The sequence below is a fragment of the Pinus tabuliformis genome, chromosome 3_2 (assembly GCF_031772625.1).
Source record: "Pinus tabuliformis cultivar Carrire ecotype Pingquan chromosome 3_2, CPIR1, whole genome shotgun sequence".
NCBI classification, from domain to species: domain Eukaryota; kingdom Viridiplantae; phylum Streptophyta; class Pinopsida; order Pinales; family Pinaceae; genus Pinus; species Pinus tabuliformis.
In genome coordinates this window covers 214,201,119-214,215,989 of record NC_142302.1, presented here as the reverse complement: position 1 = coordinate 214,215,989, position 14,871 = coordinate 214,201,119, and positions in this window count along the sequence as shown.

Genomic DNA, 14,871 nt, shown 5'->3' with positions numbered 1-14,871 from the left:
CTTCTTTTAACATCCACAAGTTCCTTTCATATAGTTCCCAAGAACGCATATTTCCTTGTTTGTCCCAACAACTAGGTAGACCATATCTAGTCCTCTGGTCAAAGTTGGAATCAAACAAAGATATTAACTTGTGAACCTCCTTTAATTTGTTCTTAGCCTGAATACATATTAGGATTTTCTCATTCATTTTACTGATTTCCATAATTACTCCAATTTTGTCTCTCATATCTAATTCCCTTAGTTCAGTTGAATATTTTCCATTTAATTATTTGATCATCCTTTTAGCCTTCATTTCTTCTTTTTGTACAGTTTTCTTGCATGCATCAATGCTTGATTGAGACCCATTCATCATAATATTTTGTTCAGAAATTATATGAATAGACTCCCATTTAGAACGGACATCTTGGATGATATCATCCCAAACAATTTGTCTAGATTTAATTAGAGAGATATTTTCCATCAATTTGGTTTTTAACTCCTTGATCTCATCTTATGTTTCCTTGTTCTTGGTGGTCAAATGATCATTTTTTTACTTTGTTTTATTTAGCTACCTCTCCATGATATCAAGTTGTTCCTTTACCTGAGTTAGATTGTCCTGAATTTTCTTTAGTTCAACCTCTAAAATTTTGAGTTTTGCCATAACTTTTGTAAGCTTCTTTGAGGGCTCATTTGACTCACTTGAGACCACAATGTGCAAACATGGCTTTTGATTTATCGTTGTAAGCCTTGTAATTGTTTCTGAAAAATGACCAATTATTTTTTTATATCTACTAACTCTCTCATCAACACTTCCTTCTCTTTCTCAACCTGAGCTCACTAATAGACATGAGCGGGAACTCAATGGTGGAATCTGATGGAAGGGATAAAATGGGAAAAACTATGGGAAGTTAAATGTATTTTTTTTTTTTAAATCCCAACGGTCATTGAATATCCAACGTTTGCTCCAATATCCTCCTCTTTAATGCGTACTTGATGATATATGGATCTTACATCAATCTTCAAGAACATTGTTGTTGCCTTCATCTGATCAAACAAGTCATCAATACTTGGCAATGGATACCTATTCTTGATGTTCATTTTGTTCAACTTCATGTAGTCAATGCATAATCTAAGAGTACCATCCTTCTTCTTCACAAACAATATCGATGCGGCCCAAGGTGATACACTTGGCCTAATGTATCCCTTCTCAAGCATCTCTTTTAGCTGCAAATTTAACTCTACCAACTCAAATTAGCTCATCTTGTAAGGTGCTTTTGATGCTAGAGCTACCCCTAGAACCAACTCAATTGAAAATTCTACTTCCATATGAGGTGGGAACTCTGAAATATCTGTAGGAAATACATATTGAAACTGCTGTAGAATTGGGTACCTACTCAAGACATTCAGGTCGTCAACTTCCTTACCTTTGTTGCTAGAAATATGTGCTACAAATAACAAACACCCTTTCTTGTGACTACGCTTGGCCTACATGGTTGTCACCATCCTAACTAATGTGGCTGTCTTCTTTCCTTGTAAGACTCTTGGTTCTCAATTTTTATCCAAGCACTCAATGGCTTTTTCATAACAATCTACCTTGGTCCTGTGAAGGTATAGTCATTCCATACCAAATAGAATACTATATGATCCCAATGGTAATACATTCAAATGTTTTGTGGTAGGCATACCATTTAAATCAGATGCTCAAGCTCTTACCAAGTGATGAACTCACTTCTTTGTAGCTGTATCCAACTCCATTAAAGAAGATTCAGCATGCACATCCATCTCAACAATAGATGTTTGATGGTTTGCATGTGTGTCTTCTAGCACTCCATAGATGTGAGGAACACTCTAACCAACATCCCCAACAGCCTGTGCCTCCTGTGCATTATATATCTTATGTCTACCACCATAATTCTATGGATAGTCTCCCTTAAGGTGTTCTTTACCGCATGTTCAACACTCCAACCGTCCAGTACCATCACCTCTATGTTGTTGTTGTGATCCATGTCCCTGTTTATCTGCATTGAACTTCTTTTGTGGTGCCATGTTTTCTTTCTTTTTTGCATTCTGAGGCCTTGTACTTTTCGGTTGCTATTTACCTATACCTTTATCCTTATCCTTCCCTTTCCATCCTTACTGAGATTCATTCTTACGCTTTGACTCCTCATAGAAATGCTTCAATTTCCCAATAACTTCCTCAAGTGATCGAGTCTCGTCATACTCAATTTGATCTCTAAATGCTAATGGAAAACCACTGAAAAATCATTGAACTATATCCCTCTCATCTATAAGATACAATACATACCTCAATAGCTTTAGGAACTTAGTCGTTTAATCTTCCTCTGTCATTGATCCCATCTTTAGCTCATATAATTATTTGGCCTTACTATCATATTACCTTTCTAACATGTAATTCTTCCTTAAAAGCCTCTTGAACTCATGCCAACTCAAGTCCTTCATCGTGATTTCTCTGACACACTTCACATCTTCCCACCAGATATATGCTTTACCTTTCAGGCTAAAGATAGAAATTTTGGACTTCATGTTTTCTATGTACTCGTGCAACTCAAAGAACTTGTTGATCCCAAGTATCTAAGCCTTTGCATATTATGATTTATCTTATGTCTCCGTGATTTTGTCATTGTGCACCTTACAACTCCTTATTTCTTCCTTCAAGTTTCTCAATGTGTCTACTATATTAGAAGAGTGCCAACTTCCATGCTACTCATTTGATTCATAGGGAGAATTGTTGTAGGCAACCAACTTCCTAGTCATTTATGTCCTCTTTCCTACAAGACATATTATGTCATCTAAACCAAATCACAATAAACCAATGTACCTTAGCCAAATTCAACGAGGATATCTCATATGCAAGACCATCCAAATCAGTGTAATAAATGTATGACATAATCATGGCAGCGTATACACATATAATACACAAGCATGTAACCATGTAAGCATCATTCTAGCTATAGTCTAGTCATCAATGCATGACCAAGTCAACTACACATACCATGACCTCATGCATGAAAACAACCATACCAATGTACATTGACAATACGCAATCATAAACAACATGTAACCAATAATACATTCATGATGATGCACTTCACAACAACAACGTCCTCTTTCACATTGTGACATCACTATAACCATGAACGACACCATGCATATGCAACAAGTATATAGACCACAAGGATTATTAACACATGTTCAACCGACATGAATTCATGACCATCACACATTGCCCGTCCAGTCCAAGGGGTGAACCATGCTCCAATACCACTCGGTGGTATCAGATATGCTCCGATACCATGCTTTGATACCACTTTGTAAAACCCTCACCCCACATCTACCCAAGTAACTCAGATTTGAGCCACTTTTTCAAGCCTAGATCCCAGGTCACTACCCAAAACACAATGACACTTTCAGAAATGAATTTACACAACATAACAATTATGCATTTGCAAAAACAAGGACAAGTTCTAAACTGGAGCCCGACTAGCCATGATAGGAATTTCGTCAAACATGTCACAAATATGTAATCTACATGTGTAAACAACATATTTGAGCATACAGGTCTCATACTTATCTAAGAATCACTAAGAAGGATTGTTCCCTTATATAATTATTTGCATTATCATTTATTACGTCATAGATGCATTATTCATTCATTTGCAAATAAAAACATGAGGAGATTCATACATCATGATTGTCATAATACATGCTTATAACCAACATAATAAAAGCAAAAATATCAAGGATACATTAGCCATAGAATCCACATATACACCAGTAAATTTACACATAAGTTATCAAGAAAATAACCTCTTATTGATGAATGCAAAAGCCAACCTAGAATGGGACTACCACGTTCCATCAGACCATAGAATGGTTGAGCCAATTCTCTCTTCAGAAATTCACCCTAGTGCCATATTCCAAGCATGAATGTGGGACTCAAACCAAAATAACCAACAGGGCATCCTGGGGCTAAACCACCTCACTCTTATTAATAGAAACCAGGATATACCACAATCCACACTAGATCACTAGGCAAAAACAATAAACATGTAATAATAGGCTTTACCATGATCTCCACCAGATCACTAGGACAAAACAAGAATGGATTCCACCGGATTTCTCCACCTACACCATGAGGAATTTTCTTGTCTCCTAGTCTCTCAAGATTCCATAATACACAGTTTGATCCATGAATCACTAGGCCCTAAACCGATACTCCACCCTCTAGGCTTTGTCATATATCCCGTCATTCACCGGCAAGGATTCCTAGGCCTAAGCAAGGAAAACCACCTCTAGCCTTTACTGTATATCTATCCATTCATCAGTCGATGATTCTTAGGCCCACCGAGGCACACAATACCTAGCTTTATCACAACCCACTATCTAGTTCAGGGGTTACTAGGCCAGTGGCTTTACCACAATCCACAATCTAATTCAGGGATCATTAGGCCATGTGTTCTTTCTTTTTAGAGATCCACCTCCCTCAGCTTCGAATCCATCCTGCAGACTATCTCAACCAAAACATGAGAACCCCATTAGACCATGGGTATCTAGAAATGGCAAGGCTAGGTTGAAAACCCTATCACATATGGAAAAACCCATGGCATAACAAAAAAGAACCACATGAAATACCATGCATTCCAAATCTATCAAGGAAAACAGACATGCAAATTGGTACCTACAAATAATCCTATTGTAGCTACTTGATCCTGCTCTTCCTTTCTTGCTCCTTCCTTCCTCTTGCCTTCTTTTCCTTTTCTTGATCCAATGACAACGTGCTCCAAGAAAAATCTAAGTGTCCAAGAGTGAGAGATAGAGAGAGAATAATGAGAGAGCTCCAAAACTGAACTGACAAGAGGTACCAATTGTTCCTCAGAAGCCTTTTTATCAATTAGCCCTCTATTTTCTTCATTTTCCATTATTTTCCTTCATTTTCCTCATCATTGGCAACTTGTGACCTTTCACCTTCCTTTTCTCCTAAGTTCCATTATTTTCATAAATAAATGTGCCAAAAGTGTCATTTTGCCTTTCCAAAGCCTTAGTCATTGCCTTTTCCAATTTCCTTAGACATAATAAAGCAATGAACACCCACACAAGAATGTTTTTCCCAACATTCAACTTGGAATAAGTGTCCCATCAACCATGGTTATTATTTATCCTTTATTAGCTTTTATTACATGGAATTATCACCAAGGTTGTTACAAAGAGCCTATTAAGATGTCTTTGAATAGAACTTATAGGTATTCATTGTAACTATTAAAGATACATAAAATAAATTTGTAACTTTCTCAAATAAATCTTCTATGATCATATACGTGCTTCAAAGAATGAAAATGAATATGTAAAACACATAAGAGAAACAATACATACAACAATGTACCAATACATACTAAAATCAACCTAGTGACTTTTATTATTATCTCCAAGGAAGCCAAAATGATTACACAAGTACTCAAAATGCCAAAAATCCAAACCCTTTTCCAGTGGTTCTCATTTCTTTGACATCTTACATCAAAATCAGTTACAAAGGTAATTGTCAAAACATCTATGACTACTTAACTATTCGTTGCTAAAAAGTCTTTTACAACATTACGAAATGAAATTTTCTCATTTTTTAGAATCTGGTGACTAGTGGAGGATTGGCGCTTGGTTCCGCCATTTGAACTTCTCCTTCAATAGGAGTAATAAACCTTTCACACTTCTTCCAAATTTCTTCATCTAGGAGCTTACACTGGATCATTTTATGGAATGCAACTTCAACTTTGAAAGCTTTGTATAATCACGTTTTGCAACAAAAAGTGTCTTCATCAGCCAAATAAGATGGAAGTCCCTCTGCAAAATATTCACTATAGTGCTTTGATCTGAAATGAGGGTTTAACATCTTGTGTTACTTACAAGAACCTCTCACTCCAAAGCTTAACAATTATTTGATCTAGCTGATGTTGACAATTTCGGAATTAAGTACTTGAAACAGGTGTATGCCTTTGTTTTCTTTTAACTGTTTAAGTGCTTTAAGTTGATTTTTTTCTGTTGATATTAGACACACATAACAGCCATATAATGCAGCAAATAAACATCAACACATAACAGCAAATTTAATCTAGGAGTTCACCCTAATATCGTGGGCTATGTCTCCTTGAGCTTCTGTCAATTTGACTTGGCTCTTTGGGATTATGGCTTCAATTATTTTACAAGTTCCACACTCAACTCCAATGGTTATTGACTGAACCAATGGGCTTAGAAAACCATCTATATCCCTTTCATGATTTTCATCACTCTACAAACAGATATAAGATCCCTTAGACTTGATTCCTTCAATCGGTGCACTGAGCTTCCCTGAGCTTCTTGATGGCACAAACTCCTTCAGAATTCTTCAATTGTCTCTAAAACCTCTTCTATTGTCTCCATCACATATCAGACATCAACAATAGACTGATCATTTGCTCAAAATGAGCACTACATCCCCGATCTAAGCCTTCCTCCACGGTTAGCACTGGGCTGCCTCAAACTTCCCTGTAGAATATTGGCCTTTAGAAGTCTTCAAATGCATCTATAAAACCTTGCAATGGATTCAGAAGGCTCATTATAGTCAAGAATGACTGTTGGTTCGCTGAGAACGGATACTGGGAACTCTTGCAACTACCTCCAACCCCTGGTGGCCCTGAGCTACAAAATCTCCCTGGATGAAAATCTCCTTGAAGATGGTTTATTTAGCTTCTTTGGACTATTCTATTGGCTTAAGAAGGCCTCAATTAGCCTAGCCAACCTCTTTTTTCACTCTCTTAAGTCGAAAATTTCTCCTGGAGTGCATTTATTCATTATCGCCTAGAGATCCTCCACTAAATCTGGTTAACTACAGTTAACTACAGTTAAATTTGAAAAAGTCTGCCTTTTTGTCTGCTCCACCAAACTAAACCATTGGCCTGACTGTTACATAATTGTCCTAGCGCGCATATGGGGCGGTCACACTGGCAGTTAAGGATAAGGTTGGTAAGTCGGGCGATTTTGATGGCCACGGTTTACCTCGCGGTAATGTGACCAGTCTTTTGGGACCGCTAGTGGGTAAGACTATTGGAGGTCCTAACCCTCAAGCCTCCAACCATTACAACATAGATATAACTCGGGACCCATAACTATTAAGAAACAATGGTTAGCGGAGTTGGTAGCACTTGTTTAGCCAGGCGGAGGCCATGGGTTTGATTCCGTTGGACCTAACAAATTTTAACATGCCATTCCAAGGCCACGTGGTGGCCTCCAGTCTTGCCATGTGTCAGCTCCTGATTGGTCAGCCAAAAGGAATATTCCTTGGAATATTCCTTTTTTAATATTTTCCAAAAATCATTTTATCCTTGGAAATTGCACTTTATTAGACTTTTTCAAATGGCGATAACTTCTTCATACGGTGTCAGTTTTTCGAACCATTCATGGTACCGGAATCAAGAAGACAAGATATATCCGGTCATTTAGGTTAGACACTCTTTCAAACACTTTGAATTTTGAGCTATCATAAAAGTCCTAGATCAATATCTGATCACTCCACCTCATTGGGAATCTTTTGGACCCCAAAAGGCTAATATACTGATCTGAAAAGTAGATGAGAGTACAATATCCTCTTCTTTCAGCCTTCATACACTTTCCTACATGGTGGGTGCCTTTAAGCCAAAACTCGAAGGTAGTTGACACTTCCCTTCCTGGATGCGCTTGTCCTCCTATTAAGAATTGTCTTCCTTGAACTCATTCAGAATTTACAGAAGGTAGTTGAAAATCGCTTCCAAGCCACTTCTTTGGAAACCTTTGCTACTGCAAATCTCCTTCAGCAGACGATGTCAAAATACAAGAAAACAACTTGACGACATAAATTCTTGCTCCATCAAAAGAAACAAATTTCACATCATGTGAATCATCAACATGTCTTTGCATCTTGTTTACAAATGATCGACTAAATCACAAGCTGGCAAAATCATGCCTTTTCAACAATTGACACTTCAAGTCAAGCATGTACAAAAAGAATTTTAATGATTCTCTTACAAAGATAAAACACTTCATCATTATCTCCCTTTTACAATCTTGGAGACCAAATCAACTTTTCCACATCGACATGACATTACATGCATATTTAAACAAAACAATATGATAGTCGATAGCTTTCCATCAAGTCAATTACGCACATGTTCAAATACAGGGAAATCATTAACATCCTTGTGTTCATACATTCCATCCTCACGCATGTATTCGATTCTTCAACTTTCTCTTAAGTACAATCATAAGTACAAGATCCTCAATCACATGTACATGTACTTTCAAAGCTAAAATGAAAATAATTTTTCTGCAATAAAGTGAGTGTACATACTCGACTTTTCCATCCTACAACTTGCATTCCATTAGAAAAGAAATGCAAATAGATGCGACACATTTCTTTTCTCAACAAAGGACATGTAACTTTAATTAGATAATAACTCTAGCCATTTGTTACCAATCCACACAAAAGGTGCTTCCTTTAACTGCACATCCATATCAACATGTGGATCATCCTGAAACACATCAATTACGGAAACTTCCTTTCCATTCTTACCATACTCTTTCTCCACCTTCTTCAAATTTCGTGGAAGCATTATTTGATTCAGATTCCAACACCTTCTAGCAATATGTCCTTGCTTATGGCAATAAGTACAACACATATTCATCTTCTTCATAGCATAACTTTCCTTGTCCAATGGACCTTTGGCTTCTTGGCTTCTTTCCTTCAAAATTTTCTTGTATGTGGCCATTCTCTTCCAACATCTAGAAACACTATGGTTAACCAAACCACAAAAGGAACATGCAATTATTTTCCAATGCTTATGTGGAAATTTATCATGCTTAACATAATCAAAAGAAGTGTGATTGAAATCAGATTTATACCTTTCTCTTTTACCTTCATTACCTTCATGAGGAGGTGAATCAAGTGAAGAAGTAGCTCCCTTTGTAACACCATCAATCTCTTCAATGGTTTTAGAGCTTTCACAACTTTTTGGTTCAAGTGTATGTTTATGTACATCTTCTTCCTACAAATGATATTCCAAACAATTTCATTCCCCAAGAATACAATCTTTACAAACTTGAGGTAGGGAACCTAAAATGAAACTCCTTCTAGGAACTGTTTCAATTGCCTTCATGGCTGCTTTGGAACTTTCTCCATAGGATAGTCCATATCCAAGACCTAAATACTTAGGCCTTTCCTCAACCATTATTGGCTCAAAAATGCCCTGTGCATGTTTTCCCAATCCATTTCCTTCATAGCCCATTTTCAACGTTAACTTGGACCCTATGCCTCTTGTATGTTTTTACCAACATAAACATTCTTAGAGGAAATTGAAGACAAACTAGAATTGTTTACCTCTTATTCAAGCTGATACTTGACTAAGGCTTCTTTGGCAACAAGGAGTTGTGTCTCCAACTCAAGCATCTTTCCCAAATCCATATTTGCAATATGAAGTTGTCTCTCCATTTCCTACAATTTGTCAGAAAGCAACTGCTTCTCTTCCTTCATGGAATTCAACTACTCTCGAAGTTCAGTACTCATTTCTCTCACCATATCCATCATGATGAACAAATCTCGCTTCATGTCTTCATCAAAGAATCTTGTGAAAGAGGAGGATTTGGAAAAGTCACTTGTAGAAGTTGTCAGCATCAAAATGAACAAAAGCACTTCAACAAAATTCTCAAAGCTTTCAAAGAACTAATGACAAATTTCTGAACTAAATGGTAGTATTTTAAAATTCTTATTCAAGCAGCCTTTTGTAAACAAACCCTCTTATGCTTCAAGGATTGTCTTGAGGTCCTTTGGGTAAGGAGAATTCCTTCATCCCTTCTTCCTTCTTGTCCTCTCCTGGACTTAGCTTTTCAGTAGCTTTCCCTTCACCTTTGCAAACTCAAACAATAGTCAGTTTACAAACAATCAAACAGTAGAATCCTTTGTACTGTTTAAACACCTATCAAGTCAAACAAGCAAATAGATTTCTCTGTCAATCAAGCATCCTGCTCTGATACCACCTGATCTAAAATGAGGGTTTAACATCTTGTGTTACTTACAAGAACCTCTCACTCCAAAGCTTAACAATTATTTGATCTAGCTTATGTTGACAATTGCGGAATTACGTACTTGAAATAGGTGTATGTATTTGTTTTCTTTTAACTGTTTAAGTGCTTTAAGTTGATTTGTTTCTACTGATATTATACAAACATAATGGCCATATAATGCAGCAAATAAAAATCAGCACATAACAACAAATTTAATCTAGGAGTTCACCCGAATATCGTGGGCTACGTCTCCTTGAGCTTCTGTCAATTTGACTTAGCTCTTTGGGATTATGGCTTCAATTCTTTTACAAGTTCCAAACTCAACTCCAATGATTATTGACTGAACCAATGGGCTTAGAAAACCATCTATAACCCCTATCATGGTTGTCATCATTATGCAAACAAATCTAAGATCCCTTAGACTTGATTCCTTCAATCGGTGCACTGAGCTTCCCTGAGCTTCTTGATGGCACAAACTCCTTCAGAATTATTCAACTATCTCTTAAACATATTCTACTATCTCCAGTACATATCATACATCAAAAATAGGCTGTTCATTTGCTCAAAATGAGCACTGCATCCTCGATCTAAGTCTTCCTCCACGATTGGCACTAGCTGCCTCAAACTTCCATGTAGAATATTGGCCTTTAGAAGTATTTATATGCTTCTATAAACCCTTTCAATGGATTCATAAGGCTCATTATAGTCAGGAACGACTGTTGGTTCGTTGAGAACAGATACTGGTAGCTCCTGCAACTGCCTCCAACCCTTGGTAGCCCTTAGCTCCAAAAGCTCCCTGGATGAAAATATCCTTGAAGATTGCTTATTGAGCTTCTTTGGACTATTCCATTGGCTTTAGAAGGCCTCAATTATCCTATCCAGTCTCTTGTTTCACTCTCTTAGGTCGAAAACTACTCCTGGAGTGCATTTATTCATTATCTCCCAGTGATCCTCCACTAAATCTGGTTAACTGTAGTTAAATTTGGAAAATTTTGTCTTTTTGTATGCTCTGCCAAACTAAACCGTCAGGTTGACTATTCCATAACTGTCTCGGCGTGCATCTGGGGTAGTCACACCGGCAGTTAGGGATAAGGTTGGTAAGTTGGGCGGTTTTGATGGCCACATTTACCCCGCGGTAATGTGACCAATCTTTCGGGACCGCTGGCGGGTAAGACCACTAGTGGTCCTAACCCTCAAGCCTCAAGCCTGTTAGTTTCAGTCTTTTCAGCCTTCCTCCAGTGATCAAATATGCTCTTACAAAGTGATTTTAAGGTGTCAAGGTCAAATTTTGTCATTTCAGTGAGTCTTCAAGCAAAATTTGGTCACTAGGTATTAGGTCTAAGGTTTGCTCTTACTTTTGTCAAAGTTGTCCAAATGTTAGTTCATGTCACCATTCAACTTAGTGTGCCATCATTCAAAGGGTTTTGATCATCACGTCAGGTTCCACTGGGTCATTTTACACCTTGTTCATGCTTCAGTTGTGACTAGGTAAGGTTCATTTCCCTCTCCTAGGGTTTTGAAGGCAATTTCTCTTGGATGGTCAAATCATTAACAAAACTTGTATCCTTATATTCATACACCTTCCCCTATCCTTAATGTACCTTATTAAACACTTCCTGTCACTGAGATCCTCCAAATTCCTCATTTTCGCACAAACCCTAGTTTCTTGCTACAACTTGGCAATTTTCTAGGCTAGGCCTGTGTTTTGCCCTTTTGGACCCCTTCCCCTCACTCAATCTCTGAAATTACACTTTCCCCTACTTCCTAACATCCCTCCCCACTTAGCAAAATTTCCTCAAGAATTTAGAAGCCCCCTATCCCCTTTATTTTGCTTCATTTCGACAAATCCCCTATTCCACACATCGGGGTAGGTCTTACTCAAATGATGTTTCTGAGCAAGAAAAGATGAATTTTGGAAAACTGAGAGAGGCTTTTGTCAACAATAGGCCAAGGAAGAAAACAATCCTTCATTTTTTACACATGTGTCATGGTTTAGGAGAAATGTCAAAAATACATTTGCCTCGGGAGAATTGATGCACCTCTGAAGTGACCTTGGGAAAATCAATTTTTCGCCTAACGTGGTTGGCCAAATGACTTGCTTGATTAGTCAAATGATAACTAGACACAAATATATTTCCAATGAGCTATCATGAGCTCAATTTGGAGTTGAGGAACACCTTCAAAAGTTGATTGCAACAGCAATCTGCCTTTAGGCAGCCTCATTTGGCACATTTTTACCAGTCTTGGGAGATTTGATTTTTTATAGAGAAAATGAACTCAAAATTGAAAAATTCTACTTGGGTTGGAAACTAGACTCGAATATCTTTCCAACGAGATATCCTGCGCCCAATTTGGACACCGCGAAGGACTCCAAAAGTCTCCTGCAAAAAGTGCTACGCATAGGGCAGGTGGCGCGATGCACATAACTGGCGCGGCGCATTGGGCTCAAATTTCCAGTGTAAAAATACACCGGCGCGGCGCATAGAGAAGGCACGGCACGTTGGCTTGAGGTGCGGCGCATAGAGCTGCCAAGGGAAATTTTTTCAAAAAATTTCTCCAAATTGCCAATAACAAGCACGGATTTGCCAGGTAGAGTCTTCATCTTTGTGTTTCATCCAATTTTGTGCTAGGCTATGGTGGTTGATGGATGGTAATGGTTCAAAAAAAATCAAACTCTACCTCCTAAATTACCTCAAGGAAACTTGTTGCTAGGGTTTCAAAATCACTATTTTGTCACCAAAATTCACTCCCTCATCCCATTGGTCCCTTGTTTTCATCATTTCCTAAGTTTCCCTATCCCCCTAAGCTCATTAATTCTTTCTCCCAAATTCTCGTTCCCAAATTCTCAAATCCAAAACCTCAAACCCTAAGCCCATGCTCCCAATTCCCAAATCACTTATTCCTAAGTTCTATTATCCCTATTCCTAAACCCTACCATTCCCTATCACTCTCCTTCTCTCATTTCACTTGTAAAATCCTCAAATCCCAATTCCCAAACACATTCAAGTGACTGTCCTCACCTTCACTTGATTGAACCATATTTTTCCCACACTCCACTATACCCACTATCCCTATTCATCACAGTCCCTTCCTACTTGGCACATATTTGGCATTGAATTTAAAGGTACCAAATTCTCCTTTTCAACAAGCTGCTAATATACCTTGCATGGACATTATGGAGATAGACACTGAAACATCATATGAACAAGACAGTGATTTCCACCACTGAATTGCATGCACCAAGAAGGCATCGAAAAGGCAAAAGAGGCAAAAAGAGCATGATCAACTCCAGATATTTGCCAAGGCTTCCTTGGATGAACATGATACTCAATGAGAGACCTCCAGCCCAAATTTCAAGGAATTTGGAGAAACTTTTATCAATTTTGAATTTTTTTGGCTTTAAAACAAGTTTTTTTGCCCAACGCGTAGCGCCACTTGGCGCACACTTATAATTGGGAGATCTCCACGAGGAAAACTTTACATTTTTGGATTTTTCATCAAAATTTATGTATGTTCATGGATTACCTAGGCATTTCATCAAGTTCTGGGTTGCCTAAAGGGTCAAAAACACCCTAAAAATGACCTCACTGCCCCTATTTTGACACACAGGAAGAAGTCTTGGGAGATTGAGGTTTTGGAGGGGAAAATGACATCCAAATTTAGAAATTCCACTTGGGTTGGAAAGTAGACAGGTAGGTATTTTCAACAAGCACACTTGGGCTTAATTTGAACTTCAAAAAGTGCCTCAAAATCAGCTCCAAAGTGGCGCAATGCATAGAGATTTTGGCGCGGCGCATAGAGAATTTTGGCCTGTTTTTCACTATATAGCTCAGAAATTCGCCCAGTTTTGACCAGTTTGTCTTTTGGATGTTACTCTTGACCTTTCATAATGTAATTTAGACTATGATGTAATTTTGGCACATATTTACTTGTTCTAGAAGATTCATTCACTAAAAGGTGAAAATTAAATGAATAAATCAGTTTCCTAGCATATAGGGGTATGTTGTTTGACTACCTAGATTTCAGTTCCTTGTTTAGAATTAGTTCAAACAGCTCCTAGAATGATGAGCTCGACCCATAGAGGTAAGGGAATGGGTTTGGTTAGTCTATATTATGTAATTTATAAGTCATTTTCAGGGTTGGACACTTGGGATTGCTTGGCACTTCATTGTACATTCATTTTCAGCATTTTTGGCAAAGGAAAAACCAGGGTTTTGCAGCACTTGTTTGGATCCATGTGGCTCTATGTTTTGATGGTGTGTTTCTCTATGTATTTGTAATTTCACTGATGTTTATGTGTATCATTTTCCCTTCTCTTGTCTTCTGCAATTAAACAAATAAGTGATTAAGGTAGAATTCATTGGACTATTGTGCTTTGCCTTGAAATTTTGTTTAATTTTTAATGTTTTCATCTATTTGAGGAGGACTCTTGAGACCCTCTTGCCCTCCTTGGCTTCTCACCAGTATGATACACCCATTCATTCAATTCAAAGCATCAAAACGATTGCCTTCCTTGCCCCAATCAGAACTCTGCAAAAATCTGGCCTCATCCCCGGACCCAAAATTTGCCTTTCCCTTTTTCCAACAAAACCCCCAAAAACTCAACTCAAAACTTTGCACTTAATACCTAGCCTAAAATTAGTTGCTAAATCAGTCATCTCCAGCCCCATTGGTTATCTTTTGCTGAGATTGACCTGGAGAGAGCCTTCTCCTATCCTCGTAGGGCTAGCTACAAGGCTGAGCATGGTTTGATGTGGATCTAGAACCTTGTCTTTTCAGCCTGAGGAAAATCTAGGCTCTAACATAGCCATT